Source organism: Cannabis sativa, unplaced genomic scaffold, assembly GCF_029168945.1.
Source record: "Cannabis sativa cultivar Pink pepper isolate KNU-18-1 unplaced genomic scaffold, ASM2916894v1 Contig7, whole genome shotgun sequence".
NCBI classification, from domain to species: Eukaryota; Viridiplantae; Streptophyta; class Magnoliopsida; order Rosales; family Cannabaceae; genus Cannabis; species Cannabis sativa.
In genome coordinates, this window is record NW_026870043.1 from 235,550 (window position 1) to 242,644 (window position 7,095).

The 7,095-nt window shown below is 35.2% G+C and overlaps 1 long non-coding RNA gene across 1 annotated transcript; it reads left to right on the forward strand.

Annotated features, from left to right (window-relative positions):
* Positions 1 to 724: 724 nt before the first annotated feature.
* Positions 725 to 5,625, forward strand: LOC115717195 (uncharacterized). Its single transcript, XR_004011701.2, has 3 exons — positions 725 to 1,010; positions 1,128 to 1,171; positions 1,662 to 5,625. It is a non-coding gene; the product is annotated as an uncharacterized LOC115717195 (long non-coding RNA).
* Positions 5,626 to 7,095: the final 1,470 nt, after the last annotated feature.

Below are 7,095 nucleotides of genomic sequence, written 5' to 3' on the forward strand. Positions count from 1 at the left end.
ATGCTAATAAATCTATTAGTTTATTTTAGCATATTGAAACAAATTTTTATTTTTCTTTTCGTATATTGGAATCCTAATTCAGTTCATTTTTTATAGTCTACCATTATATATGTCAATAAACTTAGTAGATTCTATTTGTTGGAACAACAATTTATTTTTTATAATACATAGTAAACTATAATCAAACATACGTCAATAAACTTATTAGTTTATTTTGATGTCGAAGTTGACGTACTTCTTCTTCCTCGAAGCAACGATCTCTGGTTTTTTGTTTTTTTTGTTGTTGTGATCAGCTGATAGGTTTATTGGTCGATTGAATTGTAGATCGATTTAGAGAGATGATGATTTGCTTGTTGTATACAACAACGTATTTGAGAGATATGATGATCGATTCTCCAATTTTCAGATCTGTCGAGGTCTCCGTTAATGGTGTTTCTTCGTTCAAGTTTGGTTTGGTTTCTTTCCGTTTGAATCAGGTTAACCACGTGCAGGGATGACCGAGAAAAGTGGAATTGTGGGCGCGTCTCCTTCATCGCCGGTGGTTCCAAAATTATTGAAGCTAATCACGGTAAGCTTGATGACGTGTCACGGCATACACATGGATTGTTTTCATTTAACGTTTTTTCTGTAATATTAATGTATATAATGTATATATATAAAAATTTCCCTTTTTATTTTTTGAAGTGCAAGTTGTAACATAAATACGCACCAAATGAAACTTTTTTGAAAGAAAAAAAAAAGGTCAAAAGGGAAAGATTTTCTTATTCTTTCGAAGCTCAGTCGCAGCCCTCTGTCTACGAGAGTAAGGCGCACAACTAATATTCATGTATCGTTGGCGTCTCAAGTCCCATCGGCGGCTCGAAACACAGTCCCCACGTAGTTCTCTCCTTCCCTTCTCCATCTCCACCGCTTCACATTAGAGCTTCTAAGCAAGGGTTTTCTTTTGAACCTTGTATCACAACCATGGTGTTTTGGTGGCCTTTGATCATTCTTGCCTTCGCTTGCTATTTGTAAGTTCCTCTTGATGTTTCGTCCCTTCAATGTTCCCTCCATTGAGGTCAGTGCCTGATGGTACAATTTTCTCTCTTAGTTGTAAGAGTATACTTACTATGTTTGATTCAATGCAGTCGTGGATGACCAAAATCAAATTCAGGAGAACAGTATTATATGTGTGAGTTCTTCGATGCATTTCAGTTCTATTAGACGTTTTTAATATAAAAGGTTATCCTTCATTTAGTTTCTCTATTTCTCAGGTGTACGTTTATTACACTTTGTAATGAGTAGAAATTAATTGTGAAATACTTGAAAATTCCCCTTACTAAGAAATAATTGGAGTGTTGTCTTTCTTTTGGCTGTGTGCATACTTAAGAGGCAAATTGGCTTGATTTATGTTTTAGTTGATCTGAGTTAGATTGATTGGCTAAAGAATAATGTTTTGGTTTCTGTTTTAGTCCAATTTCTATTACCGCTAAGTGTCTCAATCTAGCAAAGTACTCAATTTAATTTGGATGTGACAAGTCGAGTGCTAGTTTATAATGAGAATCTAAACCACCATATCAGCATATTAATCCTAATTTACATTAACCTTGTCTAATTTATTCAAGTATATGTTCCTTGATCTTTCATGTTCTTTAGGTTTTTTGCTTGTTGTCTTGTTGCAGACTTCCAAGATGATCCTATAAAATAGAAAGAATTCTTAGTTAATGAACTTAAATGAAAATTGATGGGACTCCAACTGGTGAGAGATTATAATTGCCAAGTAAAATAAGTGTATGAAGCATCTAATGAAGGGTAAAATATATGAAGGATTTAAGTAATATCCGTTGGAGGTTTGTTATTAACATGCTCATGTTTTGTTCATTTATCGCCTGGTAATCTTTGTAGCTGGACAAATTTTTATTCCCCATCAGACTTGTTCATCTCAGAGGGATTAACATTAATAATAATTGACTTTGTGAATTTCAAAATCTGAATTAATGATGATCAACTTTTGATTTACTCCTGCATGCCTAGCTAAGTGTCCCAATCTTGCATTCAATTCACAAAATTGTAGTACTGTACATATATAAATATACTGCATATTTAACATATAATAAACTGTTTTATTTAAAGTTCCATTTCTAAATCCATTTTTGTTTTGTCATCAGAAGCTGAGATCTGATTGATTATGAAAATCTTATCAGCCAAATGGTTATAAGATGAACTGGTAAGAGGACTTTCTACTACACTTAATTATTATTACTACTTCTGCCAATAAGAAATTAAAGGTAACACTAACACATATGTAGAGAAATATGCCATGGCCTATTTAACATTTACTTACATTCAAAACTTATTTTTTGCTTTCTTTCATATGACCAACTTTTATACTTTAGAAAAAAGGATAGAAGTTGAAGAATAGAATAAACTTTTGCATGAACTACAAGACCGTATGGCAGAGATAGAGATCAAAGTTATTGAATGGGAGGTCGAGTTTGTGTTGGTCACTTGATCTGTGTACCATCATGAGGCCAGTGAAGGATTCTTTATAAGCTCTCATTGTGCTCTCTTTTCTCTTGCTAATCATTATCTATGACTTGTCATTCTCACGAGCATATACTCAGTAAGTTGGATCCTTTGCTATATAGTTTGTTAGGCCTTAGGATATTAAATAATGAGAGTAAATGAGTCATTGTAATAGGTATTGAAGTAGTATATATAAGAGTGTGTTGAAAAAGGTTGAGAGGGAGAAAATGAATTAGTTAATGAGCAGTAGCTCTTGGGACTCTCAAATACCCAGCAACATTGTTATCCTCTTCATCTATATCAATATACGATTCACTATTTAGTTATATTTGCTACTGATATACTAAATTGATAGAAAATCCCTATCAAATAGTATCAAAGCAATCAATCTATGGGGCAAGGTATGACGGAAATTCGATCGAAACAAGCTTTTAATCAATTGGAGTTGATGAAATCATTGTTTTAGGCAACGATTGAAAAAACCATCGACAAACATGTAGGCTTGATGATGAATCAACTTACTCAATTGATATAGAATGCCAGAGAGGCATGAAACCAATGACGAACAAGTGGTGATTGAGGATGAACAATTGATGCCAACAAAAAGTTGTTCGAGGATGTTCCTGCCATAAGTAACAAAGGCAGCGAAAACCATAGAGGAGGACAAACCACGCGACGAAGGTCATAAAGGTGAAGCAACGACGATTTTAGATTTGAGAAGTGTCTCGCTAACACTTCCAGCCAAACACCACGACATGGTTCTTCGAGATACGTCGTCAAAGTCGAACGGTAACTCACCAGAGCTAGAGAAGATGATCGACACTCAACAGGAGGATAATAACACTGGTATTTTCTCTGTCCTACCTGGTTGAAGTTGGTCGGAGGTCTTTGGTTGGGTGAGACACAACGCCCCTTAACGGTGGAGGAGCAGCGTTCTCGACCGCTGGCGTTAAGCTCATGCGAGTTGCAGTGTCGATTGGCGTCAGAGAAGACATTCTTCATTCCATTAGACACCAAATGTGATCGATATCCTCTCAGTTTACCTGCTTTGAGTTAGGTAAAAATTCTTAGCTGGCAGGGACAGATTTCGACACGAAACCTCAACATGGTTGACGTGGGGAACACTCACCACTCCTCGTCAGAAATGCAGCGCCGTCGACTGTCGAGAAGGTGCCAGAGGAGCCATCGGATCTGAACGAGTGTGCTAGAGATGTTTGAAGCTTCAGTATAGTTGGGATTGGAGTTCTAGGCTCTGGGCTAAAGACTCCTTGTCATAGTCAAAGGCCCACTCACTGTGGCCTAACCCATGAGGGCCTAGTAAGTAAGAATATGGGCTTAATGTTTGTTTTAGGTTATCATGGATTAAAAAAATGGCATCCTCGTCAGGCTTTATCATTTTCTAATCGCACGTGGTAATATGAAGGGTTGCGACTTACAAACCTTACTTCAAGGCCGCCAGCGATGGGGCAACTAGGGAGGCTGGCTAGAACAAAGGAAACATGGTTCAACTTTTTATTCGATCAAGTGTTCGCTGGATTTTTGATAGAAGGAGAAGAGTTAACTTTGTGGTAAAGAGACTAATCCAACTTTACAATCACGTATCTTTAGTAATTGTTTCTTTCCTTCATCTATATTTTAGACTTGCTTGGTTTATTTGGAGGGGTTTTCAAACAAACATCTTCACAAGAGTTGGACCTTAGATGATCGTGCTTCGACATTGAACAAGGTGATACATTTCATATGCATGTATTCTTGGCCTGGTATTCGTGAGATCTCACTGGCAAGGGTTAGTGTAGAATCCATTCACTATGGGTTTTATTTACCTGCGCACTATTCTCTCGAAATGTTCACTCTATTTATTATTGAAGCACACAAATTTGGGTTAGTGAAAGAGAATAGACTATCGCACCAATTTCTATAAATATTAATTTGAGAATAAAGAACAAAAATGTGAGAGAACAAGCTTTGGACAAGAATAGCCAGTGGAGTTAAGAGGTAAGTCCTTGTTGCCACTAAATTTGCACTTTGAAATTGGAATACAGTTGTCATCTAAAGAAGGTGCACTCCTCACAGTTAGTTTTGAATTAATTTATATAAGCTGGCCACATCTTCTTATCCAGTCAGTTACTCAAGCTCATTTTGCTTGGGCAGATTACCTTAGTTTATTTGAAAGGTTTAAGAGGAACTTCTTGTACAACAAATTGCAGAAGCATCACTTACAAAGCTGGAAATTTAATAACAGGTGGCAGACATTTCTCTTTTATGGTTGTGCAACCAGTGTGTTTCCTTTGCACTAGGCTTCTACTTTTAGAGTTGAGGAACTTGTTCTGAGAAGGGCCATAAGGCGTTTCAATGGAGAAGACAAGCTTTACAATGCTCAATTACAAATTTAAACAGCTCGGCTGGTGCAATTCCTAGAGTCGTATCGAGATATATACCACATGCGAAATTTGGAGATACATACTGCAGTTAACTATCGTAGTGGAGTGCCATTTCGTAATTGGTTTGTTGATAGAGGAGGAGCGCATCAAGAGCAATTAGAGTGCGCCAGCTCTATTTAGACCCTATTGTGTGTTTTTCATGCTCACCATTATCATTATCTGGCCCTATTAATGCAGCTAGCGACTTTTTTTTTGATTGGGGGACCATCGAGTTACAAATTTGAAAACGCCTAACCTTGCTGCCACATTTCAATGATCACTTGTTCATCCTACCAAAGGCGGGACTACGACTTTACTTTGCTAGTTTTTTGAGCGAGGTTTGCTTGTTAAATGGTGTCTTCACTTTCGCAGTGCGAACAATGTTCATCTACTGACTTGGTTATTTGATAAAGGATGAACAAAGACTGTCGTGGAAGCTTGTTGCTATTCACCTTGAGCACAAAGTGAATTTCGGACTACTGCTATTGTTAGGCCTTAAGATATTAAATAATGAAGGTAAATGGGTTATTGTAATAGGGTATTAAAGTAGTATAGATAAGAGTGTATTGGAAATGGATGAGGGGGAGACTGAATTAGTTAATGAGCAGTAGCTCTTGGGAGAGCACTGGATCTCTCGAATACCTAGCAACGCTGTTATCTTCTTCATATATATCAATATACGAATCACTATTTTGTTATATTTGCTACTGCTAAGTTGATAGAAAATCCCTATTAGAGTCGATCCTTGTTCATTCATAATACTGTGTCAAATCACATTGTCAACATACCATTTCAAGTCAATGAGGCAAATTTTCCTTGCTATCATTTAGGAGAGCTTCAAAGTTGTATTTTTTTAATTATGTCCTAATTAAGGGGGCGTTTGGTAACATTTTTTTAATTAGTTTTTGTTTTTATAATTAGAAAAGTGAAAATATTTTTCAAAAACATGTTTTGTAAAACTGTTTTTACTTTTTAATTTTTTAATTAAGAATCAAAATTTTAAAAACAAAAAAAAAAAGTCACTTTCAATATTTTTTCAAACATATTTTAAACTCCGACCAGACCGGACCCTAATTCCCCTCCCACGGCCCTGGCGCTGAATCCGGCCTCTGAGCCGAATGCGAATCCAACTCTAGACCTAGACCCGACTTAAATAAAATCAAAAAATGAAAATGAACTTTATTAAACACACTTTTGTTTTCTATTTTTAAAATTGAAAAACAAAAGTGGTTGTATAACGCATTTTTGTTTTTCAAAAACAAAATTCTTAAAAATTAAAATTTTACTTTCATTTTGTGATTAAAAAATTAAAAAACAAAAGTGTTAACAAACGGCACTTAAGTGATACATTTTTGAAGTTTACACGCCTATGTTCCTATTCCTGGAGAAAAAAAAACGTTACACCTTGCCAGACTAAATTAGGCAGAGAGGTAATTAAGAGGATTCCATTCGCTTATGTTATCTAAGTGATATTAAATTTTAGGAATGTGCTATCGAATTGTTCAATCCTTTGCTTAAGAAGACCACACAAATTAAGTGTAGAGAAGTATTGTGTCCTCGTGAGCCATTAAAATAAGTACCACGCAGATTCAATATTTTGACGATGATGATAGACTTTTTCACAATTGACTTTTCTATGCGATGGTTTAACTTCTGGCAAAAGTCAATGTAATGTTTATTATTAATTTTTAACTTTATCACGTTATTTAATATAATCAACTCGTGCAATAATAATTTTGGTTTTAGTGCCGTGGAAAGTTCTGTTACTTAATGGATGAGCCCAATAAAATACTTGAATATTGGGCACAATACGATTGAGTTGATGAAATATATATATTTTTTTATAATTAATTCGAGAGAATATTTACACATTTTTGTTGCATAAAGTATATGGATATAGTTAGAAGGCTAATTAGTAATTTTACTTTAACATGTACTAAATCGTGTACTTTGAACTTTTTAGGTCGTTAAAAATTCCTCTGAACTATTGCGATTGTTAAATTTTAAAGACTTTTGTCTAATTTTAGTAAAAAAAAAATTCTAACATGGATAAATGTTCAAGGGGCATGATTTAGTACATGTCAAAGTTTGAGGGGCATGATTTGGTAGATATCAAAGTCTGGGGAGCATGATTTAGTACATAAATAATTATTGAAACAGTAAAATTGAA